The sequence below is a fragment of the Aedes aegypti genome, chromosome 3 (genome assembly GCF_002204515.2).
Source record: "Aedes aegypti strain LVP_AGWG chromosome 3, AaegL5.0 Primary Assembly, whole genome shotgun sequence".
NCBI lineage: Eukaryota > Metazoa > Arthropoda > Insecta > Diptera > Culicidae > Aedes > Aedes aegypti.
This window is the reverse complement of record NC_035109.1, coordinates 185317493-185331922: the sequence shown is the minus strand read 5'-3', so window position 1 is coordinate 185331922 and position 14430 is coordinate 185317493. Positions and strand designations below refer to the sequence as shown.

Sequence of the window (14430 nt, the reverse complement as noted above, 5' to 3'; positions counted from 1 at the left end):
ACCCTCGAGGAGGACGAAGCCAGCGACCAGTAAGTGTACAAAGTGCAACAGTATTTACCACACTGCAGAGAGATGCTTCGCGATCAATTTAACGTGTCACAACTGCGGTGGCGTTGGCCATCTTCTGAGAGCGTGTAGCTTGCCGGTGGCACCAAGAAATCGACGACAACAGGATGATCGGAAGCTCAAGGAACAGCAGTTGGAGATAGATGTGCTCGGAACCAAACCAGAAGCAAAGGTTGGCGATGACAACGACGAGAAATCTGTCACCGAATTGGGAAATTCAAGTACAGTAACAACAATGGCAGAAGTGTGCGAGCCAACGGATAGCGGAGTTATAAATGCCAAGGTGGCGGGCATGCCGTGCACATTTCTGATCGATTCAGGCGCCCAGGTCAACACAATGACGGCAGCTATGTTTGAGCAGTTACTCGCAAACGAGGAATATAGCAAAGAATTACATAACATTCAACCCGGCACTGATCGACCATTGAAAGGCTACGCAACAACGGATCCAATACAGGTGCTATGTACGTTCGAAGCTTTTCTACAAATTTCGGATGACCGTCCGGTAATTTTGGAACAATTTTATGTAGTAAGAGAACTGCGTTCGCTGCTAAGTAGATCTACAGCAACCAGATACAGCATCCTACTGCTTGGGTTGAAAGTTCCTCTCAATGCTACCAAGTTCGAGAAAGAGTGCGATAACCACTGGCGGAATATTGCTTTCGTAAGTACTACAGGACCATTCCCAAAGTTCAACATTCCAGCCGTGAAAATAAGCTATGATACGTCTATGCCACCTTGTCGTAACATCTATATGAACGTACCGACTGCAATGAAACAGGCTGTGAATCATCGGCTGGAGGAAATAATATCCTCGGACATCATCGAGCGAGTATCAGATAGCATGGACGTGTCGTTCTGTTCATCAATGCTCATTGTACCGAAAGGACCAAATGACTTCAGACTCGTTGTGGATTTGCGGGGTCCGAACCGATACATTCTCCGTAGCCCATATACTATGCCTAGTATGGACAAAATCCTTGCGCAGTTGGAAGGTGCATTATGGTTTTCTACCATAGATTTGTCCAGTGCTTTCTTCCACATAGAGATTCACGAAAGTTGTAGACACTTGACAAATTTTATGACTGAATTTGGCATGTTTCGATACAAACGTCTTCCCTTTGGATTGTGCAACTCACCAGACATCTTTCAGGAGGTCATGGAGCGCATAATTCTAGCAGACTGCGAAGGGGTATGCAACTATCTTGATGACGTCCTAAGTTTTGGTGATACAAAAGAGGAGCACGATAGGAACCTTTCCAAAGTTCAGGATAGACTAAGAGACCATAATGTAAAGATCAACCACTCAAAATGCGTATTCGGTAGCCAAACCGTAACATTTGTGGGATTTGAGTTGACAGCAGAGGGATGGAGAATTGATCAGCAGAAAATTAGCGCCATTAAAAATTTCAAACGGCCCACATCTTGTGCTGAGGTTAAAAGTTTTCTTGGTCTGATAACTTTTGTGGATAAATTCCTCGTTCATCGTGCGACCAAGACCGAACATCTTAGGACATTGGCGAATGCTGCTAAATTTTACTGGACAGACATGGAGGAAGCTGAATTTGTTTCTATGCGGACCGATGCCCTAGAAGCAATCAAGACATTGGGCTACTACAGTACAACAGACAAAACGGAGCTTTTTGTGGATGCCTCTGGAGTCGGTTTAGGAGCTGTATTAGTTCAATACAATTTGAACGGAGTTCCAAGGATTATTGCGTGTGCATCGAAGGCACTCACGGCGGCGGAAAAGAATTACCCTCAGTCCCATAGGGAAGCTTTGGCAGTTGTATGGGGTGTTGAACGCTTCACGTTCTACCTCACCGGTCGACCTTTTGTTGTACGAACGGACGCTTCAGCGAATGAAATTATTTATCATTCAAATCACCGCATTGGGAAACGCGCTTTCTCCAGAGCTGAAGGTTACGCACTAAGATTACAGCCGTTCGATTTTACACTGGAAAGGATCAACGGGGAAGACAATGTGGCAGACGCTTTATCGCGATTGATTTGCGAAACTCAGCAACCAGAACCCTTCGATGACGATAATGACTGCCACGTGCTGTGCTCTTTGGACGCAGGTTACATGGAAATTACATTGAGCGAGATTGAATCGAATTCCGAACAAGACGAGGAGCTGAGTGATCTGCGGATTGCTTTGAAAGATGACGTTTGGCCGAAGGAATTACGTAAGTTTGAAGTTCACAAAAAAAATCTTCACAATCTTGGTGCACTTCTCTGCAAAGGGGATAAGATAATCTTGCCGAAAGATATGAGAGAAAAAGCACTGCGGTCGGCTCATAGTGGACATATCGGGGAGGTTGCTATGAAGCGTATTATGCGAGAATTGTTTTGGTGGCCAAAAATGGGTACCGATACAGAGAATTTCATCAAAAATTGCGAAACGTGCGTACTAATATCTAGAAGGAACCCTCCGGTTCCATTGTCATCACGAGAACTTCCGGAAGGATCATGGGACAAATAGACTTCCTCAAAGTCCCAGGTTTTGGATCCGGAGAATTCCTCATGCTGGTAGATACGTATTCAAGGTTTTTATTTGTTATAGAGATGCAACGGACAAACGCTGAAGCTACAAATTCAGCATTACAAGAAATCTTTAGATTGTGGGGACTGCCACTCATAATACAGAGTGACAACGGTCCTCCTTTCCAAAGTCAATCCTTTTGTGATTTCTGGCAAGAAAGAGGGGTAAGAGTGCGCAAATCGATCCCACTGAGCCCCCAGTCCAATGGTCTAGTAGAGCGCCAAAATCAAGCAATTATCAAGACATTATCTGCGGCAAAAATTGAAGGCAAAAATTGGAGGAAAGAGCTGGATGTGTTTGTGCACAACCACAACACTTTGATACCTCATTCTCGGTTGAATGTTACACCCTTTGAGCTTCTTGCGGGATGGAAATTCCGAGGAACGTTCCCAAGTCTGTGGAGTGATAGGTCTCAAAGAGAAGTTGACCGGGATAAGGTTCGAGAGGACGATGCTGAACAAAAATTGACAAGCTCAAAATATGCAGACCGTGTACGACAGGCCAAACCTTCAGGAATCCGTATAGGGGACATTGTTTTCGTGAAGCAGCAGAAGAAATCCAAAACAGATCCAACGTTTTCTACTGAGAAATACACGGTGGTCGCACAAGAGGGGGCGAAGATGGTGATCGTTAGCGGAAACGGCGTACAGTATGCAAGGAGCATAAACGATTTGAAGAAGGTCCCTTGTGGCCCAGCATCTGGCGTGCCAACTATTACGGATTCTGATGACGAATACGAAGTAGACAAGACGGTTGTCGCCCAGAAGGAAAGCCCAGAGAAGACCTACATACAGACTCGATCAGGACTTCGTCGAAGAGAAGTGAAAAAACCTTCGCGATTCAACAACGATTTTATCTATAGAATATTCCAGTGAAGTACGTAGGTCATTTGCGTAGGTTGTACTGTTCATACTGTTTCACTGTATGAAGGTTGTACTGCCACTGGGTTAAAACATTTGAGCGTGTTTGGAGATTTGAAGAGCGCCAAAAGCAGGCAAGCGTGACGCTCAGCTTCTGATCGATTTGCAGACTCTACTACGGCGAGTGATTCATTCAGTGTTATAAATTTGAAGCGACAACACGCGTTTTGCTGAAAACTGAAAATATTCGGCACAAAATGGAGTCTCGGAGCTACGACAATAGAAGTTGACCCATCGAAGACAGAATCGGCGACACCAGTTTTGTTCGCTAAAAGGAGCGAATAGCTGCAAACGTCCCGCAGGATTGTTGCATATAGTGGGTAATCAATGGATTATTCAATTGCAGCAGAATTTGCAACTTACTTTTGATGGTAGAATCGCTAACAGTGAAATATTTATAAAAAAATAAACATGTCGAAACGATCTTGAAATGACTTCGATCATTTTTTTATACATCACAATACATCGCCATTATTTTTTTTTGTTTTTTCATTTTTGATTATCCTATCCAATTCTGACTGCCTGCAAATATGAACAATGCGTTCGGTAATTGAATGAACGTTACAAATCGTTCGTGAATAGTTACCGAACGAATTGTAATATTTTGACAGCTGTGTTTTGATTTGAATTACGGATTGTTCGGTTATTTTTAAGTATACCGGAAGCATTACCGAACGCTCAGCGGTTTATATTTCGGTAAAAAACTTACCGGAGTCGGTGATATTTTCTAAGTGTGTAAATCGTCCGGCCCGCTCTTAGTCAATATGTAGAGAGTAAAGAGAACATCTTAAATGATTCTGGTCTACTTCTCCGTAAGAAATGAAGAGGAAGAGATAATCCTGGTCCATTTCTGGAAAAAGAACGTAGGGGGAATGTGAAAATTCGGTCCTGTTAAAATCTATACAGTAGGAATAACTCATATCATCCGGTCAGTTTCTTGAAAAAAAATGTCTGATTGAACATGGAAAACTTCTCCATATGAAACGAAAAGGAAAAAAATCCTGGTCCGTTTCTGTGAAAAAAAAAAAAACATAGAGGTGGAGCGATTCGAAATAGTCATAATAATATATATAAAAAAAATAATACCAAATTTCCAATTCACTATTAGTCAACTAGCAGAGAGTAAAAAGAACATTTTTAATGATTCTGGTCTACTTCTCCTTAAGAAATGAAGAGGATAAATAATTCTTGTCCATTTTGGAAAAGAACTTGAAAACGTATCATTTGGTCAATTTCTTGGAAAAATAGAAATTTGTAAAGTTATGAAAAGGAAATACAAAGTTTCAGTCTGCAGACTAAGATTCATCTCAGTCCTTCTGGCTGTCCTGTTGTTCATGAGATATAAAATGTACGATAAGTACATCTAAATTTTCCATAAAAAAGAGAAAAACATCAAGTTGTAGGATAACTGGTAGTCAAACCCACATCTAGAGTTCATTGGTATTAAATTTGTTCCTTTCCACATCATTTAGCGATTAAAGAGGAGAGAGAGGTATCTGAATGAAGCTAAGTATAAATGATGACATATCGATACTGTAAATATTGATGATATGTTTTTACTAATTGATTTCCTTTTATTTAGAGACGTTTGGCGGGATCACGTATATGGCAACCCCAATCCCACCTAATGGATTTAACAGCAGCCAAGATCATTTGAGTTTCCGCATTGAAATGCATTTGAGTATCCACCGGTTGCTTAGAACATGTTGGATTTGATAAGATAGCGGCGCCGCATACTGCTGGGCGGGATACTTACAATAGCATAGAGCATAGGTTCCCAAACTTTTCGAGTAAGCGACCCACCAAGCCGTCTGGCATACTCCTCGCGACCCACTAAATGGAAAATGTTTAGGAGTTCGTTTTCCACTAAAACTTTCTTTGTCGGATACAGTATTTGGTCAAGGGCATACACCAAGCGCGTTTATGACAGACTTTACGATGTTGCTAACATATCAATGTCACTAATTCTCATTCAAACAATATTGTTCAAATAGCAATATTATATTGCACCACAATACTTTTTTGATGGAAATATAGTGCAGAGTTACTTGTGCACTTCCTTGGTACACTTTGGCATGGGCGGTTTTTTTGGGCGGACCAATTTTCTGAAAATTTTCAATTAGGAACACTTTAATACGACGCATATTGTGACCATATAAAAGTACAATAGCTTTAAAAAACTATTGAAGTTAAGTGCCAAGAACAAGATCCGGCTCCCCATAAATGAGTTTTACATAGAAATTCAGGAATCACGAAAAAATATTATTAATTGTGAGTTTTTCTGTTTATCAACAATATTCAGCAATTTTTTCTGAGCTGAAAATTTGAGCATTTAGCACTGAACTGACATCTGGGTGCTCTATCATTGACAGCTTCCATGTTCTAACATTTTTCCAAGAAAATTTCAAATGCCACATCAAGTGTCTTGATCATCAGTAACTAATGATTGTCAGGCACTCTAAAATAAGTGCTGAAATAAATAAATGAGAACGATTTCAAACCATTTACCTAGATTTGAGCAGTCATTTGAAAATGTAGGAAAAAAATCTAAGAAAAATAATACAAATCAAGAATTTTTTCGCGACCCACCAGAGACCAGCTCACGACCCCCCTGGGGGTCGCGACCCACAGTTTGGGAAACTATGGCATAGAGACAACAACTGTACAAGAATGAAGACCTCGTGGATGATTTGCTCAATACGGTCGTACACGCTAAGAAAATAGAATACTAGATAAGTTAAATACCATTCTAAAACCATATTCCGTCTATTCACTCATTGTGATGCATTTTAACGTATTAAGCTTAGCCTAGTATAAACGTATTTTATATCAGCAAATGATTTTTTGGAAATTATTCACTCAATGCTTAAAGTTCTAAAATTCTGCACATTGAATACAATTAGCCATTGTTATTGAATTGCTGTAAACAAAAGTAAAGAAAAATGAAAGAAAATGATTTTTTTCATGTTGTTAATTTATTTTTATGTTAATCATATGTAAATCTTGTATTAAGCTCCCAATAAGTTAACTTTGCTTTCCATTGTTAGCTTGGTTGGTCCTACGAGTGAATTTTTGCGGTTTCTGTGTCTCCCATGTCACCGATATTTCTTGCTGCCGTTCCATGAAAACCGCTGAAAACAATAATAATAATGTCTTGATATCTTGATAAGCAGATTCAATAAGAGATCTTTTAGAAATCACCTCCTTGCTGTTCACAATACTGTCTTTGATTTGCTCTGATTTCTGCGTATTGCGCAAAAACTGTTTTGCGGCAACTTCCCTGTAATGCTTGGTAAAAAAATCTGAAAATTGAGCATGTAGATTTGTGGAATCCTTGATACATACCTGAAGGCCATAGAGCACGCAATCCGGAAAAAGATCAGAAGTATGGATGTTTTAAAACGTTTTGACGAACGTGGAACTAGATATCCCTCAGGAAACGCGTCGTTACTTGCTTTCTAATGTGGATTGAAAACCATGATGAATCTTCTTAAGTCCCAAGAATAGGTGCCGGAAACGTATATGACTAGTGAAATATTAATCACTGATATGCATTATAATGTATAAAATTATATACATTATAAAGGATAAATATGAAAAATATCAAGGACATATTAAATGCCATACTAAATAGTATTTTTTATTTTCACCGTGTACCATTAAACATCCGTAATAAGTTTTATATCAAAGAAAACAAAAAGTTCACCTTACTCTCTAGGTTATAATTGCCCGTCCACATCCGATTGCAAATCATAAAGAAATACAATACAGTAGATGTTTCCTTCAACTGGGCAGCTAACTGACTGATACCTCAATCAGCAGCTGCACCTCTCTTTATTCAAACCAGGTATCTATTTTTACAATTCAACATCCTAAACAAATATTATACCTCACGACAAATCTTCTACCTGAGGTGCGACACTACATCTATTCCAACAATAATCTCAGGTCTATACATTAGATTTAATTATTTTAAAATTATAGAAAAAGGAGAGATGTAGTATCGTACTGTTAAGAGTAGGCCATGGATGTTGAGAGTGACATAAGAGTTTTGGAATAAAATATTGTTATTTAGAACACCATTGAAATCAGACGTGTTTTGGTGTCTCTACATACAGCAAGCATGATTGTTGTTTGACGTGCTACCACCAAATCGTAGTTTTTTCGTTCAAATTTATTGCAATTGAGGCTGTGAACCGTTTCACCAGTTCTTTTAACTTTTAGTTAAAATTTGACAGCTCGATAGTGATTTCCCCTCCGGTTAGAAATAACCCTGCTCTGGAGCATGGTTAAACTTGACAGTTCGAAAGTTATTTTCTGCTCCCGTGAATTTGAGAATAACTAACCATCTGTCAACTTTGTTCTGAAATAACTCTCGACTGTCAAAGCTCAAATGGGTCGACCGCGATGTTCAATTTAACCATTTGAGGAGAAAATAACTATCGAAACGTCAAATTTTAACTAATAGTTAAACGAACTGGTGAAACGGTTCACAGCCTGAATAGACATCTCAGATTGTAGTTCTATAATTGTTCATGAGCTATTATTTACCGCAACTTGTTCACCTAAAAATAGATAGAAGAAATGTTGGAAGGGGGTGATTCAAAATGTATCCAGCTTTTTACACTCGCCATAAAAACAATATGCTATAAAATATTTGAAAGATACTGACTATCAGCACTGAACTGAAACTTGGAAATATATCCTCAACATGCCTTGAAAATTCGTCAAATTTCATTGTTTTTCTTTCTGTCAATCAAATGACAATTTTGTATGAATTTGCAGAAATTATCTTATTTGTTATTTTTATATTTAATAATGAAGAACTCTTTATTTTATTTTAGGCTTAAATAAGTTGGTTGACCATACCTCCCAACAACTTGAAGGAGAAATATTTAAAAGACCCGGCTTAGCTCTTTGATTTTTGCAAGACTAAGGCTTACAAATTTGCGAAAAAAAAAATGAATTAAACATTGCACGGTGAATGGCTAGGCATGGCGTACCATTGGTACCTCGCGTACCTGCAGGAATAAAATAGACCCCTTTGTGTGGTCCTTAGCCTCTTGCCCAGCAACTCCTATACCTACCTCCTCGTGGTACTGGCCGGGGTACGAGTAACCTTAGGGAAGATCGGGTATCCAACCCCGGTGGGAACTTTGGCGTATGCTGACAGGGAAAGGGGGTTTGCTTTTGGTTCTGCAAACCTGGACATTATTCTCACAGATTTCATGGCAAGAATTTTCTTTGAATCCAGAACTGGAGTCTGCAGACTCCATGGCGTAATATTGAGCACGATTTTAACTCTGGGTGATAACGACGGAATGAGTTCCAAATAAAATGTACCTCTGAGCATATAATAAACGAATCTTAATTTGTGCTACAGTCAACTGAGTCAGTTATTTTATTTCGGTGCCCCTTTTTTCCCAGTTACATCTATCTCTGGGAGATGTTTTCACAAAACCTTGAAATTTTACTGTAGCAGAGATCTCAATTTTCCAGACAACAAGGGCCCATTCACAAATTTCATAACGCTGAAGGGGGTGGGTTGGTGTCCTCTTGATGTTACGGCTCATACAAAATTTGGATAACATTCGTACAAAACGCGTTACGAGAGGGTAGGTGGGTGTCGAAAATGGTCATTTTTAGCGTTATGAAATTTGTGAACAGACCCCAATTTCTTGACTGATATTCAAGCGATTTACGAAAATGGTGTACCGTACTGTATTGTTTCAATGATTTGGCCTGCAGCTCGAAAAGGTATTGCGGCCAGGATCTAAATGGAACCTACAAAAAACAAAAGAGAATGATTAATAAGCGATTTAAGCATTAATTAGGCAAATCGGAATTAGATTTGAGTTTGAATGACAGAAAATCAACGAAAATTATTTCAGTGAGTGATGGGTTACTAAGGATTTATTTTCGAGTTTCAGTTCAGTGGTGATAATCAGCTTCTGTCAAAGATTTTATAGCATGGCTAGCGTAAAAAGCTGAATTCAAGTATGGACCGATGCACGAGTTCACTATTTGACGTTTGAGCGGTGCCGTGTTATTTACGTGACCATGGCAGCGAATGAATTCGGCACCGCTCTAACGTCAAATTAGTGAACTCGTGCATCGGTCCATATTTGATTTAGGCTGGACACGGGCAGTTTTGGAAGGCGAAAGAAAAAGAAATCGGGTTGGTGCCGGAGAACATAAAGTTCATTTGACATCATAGGAACTCTATCAACGGCGCTATGGTAGAGCTGGAAGACGCTCTTATTGAAAAGAACATGCGTCGGTCTGCTTGCGGTGTCTCAGCTGAGCTAGTCAAATGTTTTGTACGATTTGCATTCGACTCTCGTAAATTTTTCTTCGTGACGGGGGAGCGAGCTAAAACTCATAGCGAAAACATTGAAGGCAAAAAGAAGCAAACATTTTTTCAAAAGAACTAATCAATTCAAGCGTGTGCTAGAATAAGGGCGTAAGTCGCATGATCAATTTCTCTTCATCGATCATCTCTTATGTGAATAAAAGTGACAAGATGCAAGTTCGTTGGCATTTTTTCACTTCAGACCGCTCAGCTCCAAATTCGCGTCTACGAAGCAAAAAGAGATCCCAGAAAGCACTTGAAACGGAACGGAAGTGCCTCGTGAGCAACTCTGGACAAACATTTCAAAAGGGCACATCGACATTGGTAAACATTGGCTTCGCAAGACGCTGTTGAGCCCAATTCATCTCGATCACGCTCACCAATACCACTATCAGGAAGAGCTAACACCAATCTATCTAATAGTGGTGTTAGTTTGCGTGGGCGGGCTACAAAGGGCTCAACAGCAACGTTTCTGAAAAAAGGCTCAAGACCTCTTGGGCCCTTTTCAAATGTTTGTCCAGAACTGTCATCGTGTGAGTGAATAAAAACAACATATCTCTCCTTGTTTTTCTCACAGAAAACCGAAGAAACATCACCAGCTTTGAATCAGTCGCAAAAGATGACATCTTTTGCGAAATTGTTTGTTCAGTTTCCTATATTGGCGAAAAGCTGACGGAACAAAGAATCATCCAAATGCTTTCACTGGTGTATTTCGATAGAAAAATACCGTGTATTTGGCATTTGAAATTTTATTGCCGATAATACTCGAATGGTGCCGAAGCCGTGAATTACCCTAATACGAGTATGTTAGGCGGTTAGACTCGGAGCAATCTGCTCTAGAGTTCCAAAGTTCTATTAGTCGTTAAAACTGTTTTACAAATAAAAATAATTTATAGTGTTCAATTTAAGATTCAAAATGAAAAAGAAATATCATATTTTTTATTGATAAGATTAACTTTTTCAGGTCTACAAGAAAAGCTTCTACGCCAGTTTAAAATATTTAACATACTGAACTGCATTTGTGCAACAAAACTTTACTGAGTTTGAGGCTGGATTCTACTAAAATTCTGATATTTGAAAATCTAAACTTCTTCCGTGTTTCAAATACATTCAGCTACTCTGATAACTTTACTAACAGTTATTGGATGAATTTTGGTGCAGCAAAACAAAATTTTTTTTTGGGAGAATTGTTAAAAAATATATGCTGAACATTTTAAGCACGTTTGGAGTTTCTGATATAAATAGAAAAAATATGAAAATTTTTATGACAGGAACAATTGTTGTTTTTCGTTGAAAAGTAACAAACACAGTCTTAAAATTTTTCATAAAATTTTCTCATGGCATACCTGGAACATTAGCTGAACCTTAAGTGCCCAAGTAGTTCTTTATTCTAAAAAGTATTTTTATAACATGTTTTTAAGATGGTTCTTCTAAACAAGATGTTGTTCCTTTTTGCAAAAAAATGAAACAGCTTAATTTTTTAGTTTTAATTTAATACTTATTCATACTTCAAAAATCAGGCATAACTAGTTCAAATTATAATCGTCATAGAATCGCAATATATGGTATACCTATTTAACTTGTTTCATGAAAAGAAGAACGAAGATAGGTTTTGGCTTCGACAAGAGGGTGCACAGATGGAGGTTTGCCAAGGGCGCCTTGAAGCAACGCTACGGCTCTGCTTATCTAGCATGAGCCCTAGATACTTAACTTCATCTGACCAATTTATTGGAACCCCTCTCATCGTGACAACATGTCTACTTGAAGGTTTTAAATAAAGAGCTTTTGGTTTATGTGGGAATATTATTAGTTGAGTTTTGAAAGGAGAAATCTTCCATTTTTGCAAGTATGAAGAAAAAATATCCAAACTTTTTTGCAATCGCAGGCTTCGTCGCTTCGTCCTTTGGCGGAGATGCCTGTGTCATCCGCAAACAAAGATTTTTGACATCCCTGAGGTAACTCAGGTATGTCAGATGTGAAAATATTGTATAATATTGGTCCCAAAATGCTGCCTTGAGGAACACCAGCTCTTACAGGAAGTCTTTCGGATCTGGAGTTCTGATAATTAACCTGAAGCATACGATTTGACAGATAACTTTGAATTATTCTAACAATGTATGTTGGAAAATTAAAGTTTTTCAATTTTACAATCAAACCTTCATGCCAAACTCTGTCGAATGATTTTTCTATGTCTAGAAGAGCAAGTCCAGTAGAATAGCCTTCAGATTTGTTGGAAAGAATCAAATTTGTTGCACGTAAAAGTTGATGAGTGGTCGAATTTCCATGGCGGAATCCGAACTGTTCATTGGCAAAAATTAAATTTTCGTTTATGTGGGCCATCATTCTGTTCAAAATGACCATTTCAAAAAGTTCACTGATGGAGGAAAGCAGACTGGTTGGACGATAACTAGAAGCTTCTGCAGGATTTTTGTCTGGTTTTAAAATTGGAACGACCTTATCAATTTTTCATTTGTCAGGAAAATCTTCTTCTTCTTGGCATTAACGTCCCCACTGGGACAGAGCCGACTACTCAGCATAGTGTTCTTATGAGCACTTCCACAGTTATTAACTGAGAGCTTCCTTTGCATAAGTTGCCATTTTCGCATTCGTATATCGTGTGGCAGGTACGATTATAGGCAAATTTAATGCGCCACCAGCATAGAGGTGGCTAGGTAAGAAGGAGAGAAATGTCATTGAAAATGTTTGTTTACGTCCAAAATTCAATTTTTCGACCCAAAAATTAGCTCATAATCAATTAATTATTAAACTATTTTCCATAGGCTAATATTTTCAAAGCTGAACGATCACTTCGACATCTGGTGGCTAGTAGGAGAACCGTCATAAAAGAGGTTGGGTTGAGAACGCACCGTGTGCAGCATAGGAAGGAGCACACATATTACACTTTTTCTCAAAATAGTTATGTTGTAGACGATCAGAGAGCTTTGAAAAACATGATAAACTTTTTTTCCTTCCAAAATGTACAGATCTGGTCAGTGCTCATGTACGATTTGTGGGATAAAATTGGAAAATTGGTGTTTGGCTACATAGGTTATAAACATCCGGATTCTTTGTTTGTGGCTAAATTTGTTGTAAAATCATGCGTATCGCAAGAATAAAGGGTCAAAATGATTATGCCAATGGAAAATAGTTTAATAATTAATTGATTATGAGCTAATTTTTGGGTCGAAAAATTGAATTTTGGACGTAAACAAACATTTTCAATGACATTTCTCTCCTTCTTACCTAGCGACCTCTGCTGGTGGCGCATTAAATTTGCCTATTGGCATAATCATTTTGACCCTTTATTCTTGCGATACGCATGATTTTACAACAAATTTAGCCACAAACAAAGAATCCGGATGTTTATAACCTATGTAGCCAAACACCAATTTTCCAATTTTATCCCACAAATCGTACATGAGCACTGACCGGATCTGTACATTTTGGAAGGAAAAAAAGTTTATCATGTTTTTCAAAGCTCTCTGATCGTCTACAACATAACTATTTTGAGAAAAAGTGTAATATGTGTGCTCCTTCCTATGCTGCACACGGTGCGTTCTCAACCCAACCTCTTTTATGACGGTTCTCCTACTAGCCACCAGATGTCGAAGTGATCGTTCAGCTTTGAAAATATTAGCCTATACTCTATGCCCAGGGAAGTCAAGGAAATTTCCATTACGAAAAGATCCTGGACCGATCGGGAATCGAACCCAGACACCTTCAACAAGGCTTTGCTTTGTAGCCGTGGACTCTAACCACTTGGCTAAGGAAGGCCCCCGGAAAATATGCTAATTGATAACATTTGTTAAATATATCAACTAAAAATGATAAGCTACTTTCTGGAAGTTTCTTGATGAGGATGTAGAAAATTCTTTCATCGCTAGGAGCTTTCATATTTTTGATTTTTTTTTTTATAATATATATTTTAATCAAAGAAGCCAAGAAAACAAACCAGTTGTCAGTGAGCTATCTCCTCTCTCTCAGGTTTTTACCGCACTATTTTTTTTGCGTTAAAGCGAAGTAGGCCGTCATTGAAATGTGTAGTGGACATTGAAGATTGGGGCTAATTCGTCTCATGATTGCGATTTAATTAAAATCACTTGGTTTTGTACTGACATAAGGCCGGTTTGCTACTGACAAGAAAAGGAATCGCCTATCTCGATGCGTGGAAAATTTCTCCCAAGAAATGGTCAAGAAAATCACTTTTTTCTGATCGCAACACGCAGTTGAGAAGAAATGTCACTTCAAAGGGGGCTCTCTGTAGGAAATTTCTTGACCCTTTCAGTCAAGGAACTTCTTTACTTTTCTTGAGCGAAACAGCATACTTAGCTATAGCTGAAAAAATATCAGTATAATTTCAGCATGATACCGCAAGTAGTGATACTTCTCTGAATCAACATTTTCTATGATGAATGAGTTTTATCACTTAGAAATTGCGATGCAAAATCAACAAAACACGGGCAATGACAATGACGGGCTATTTAGCCTTAAGAATCATCATGAGCTGATGACGGTTCAATGATCAAATTTCCCATTTTGACAGTGAC

General features: G+C 38.6%; 1 long non-coding RNA gene across 1 annotated transcript; it reads right to left on the bottom strand.

Moving 5' to 3' along the window:
* Positions 1 to 6241: 6241 nt before the first annotated feature.
* On the bottom strand, positions 6242 to 7183 carry LOC110679380. The gene is made up of 3 exons (XR_002502441.1): positions 6877 to 7183; positions 6733 to 6811; positions 6242 to 6662 (listed from the first exon to the last, which is right to left on the bottom strand). It is a non-coding gene; the product is annotated as an uncharacterized LOC110679380 (long non-coding RNA).
* Positions 7184 to 14430: the final 7247 nt, after the last annotated feature.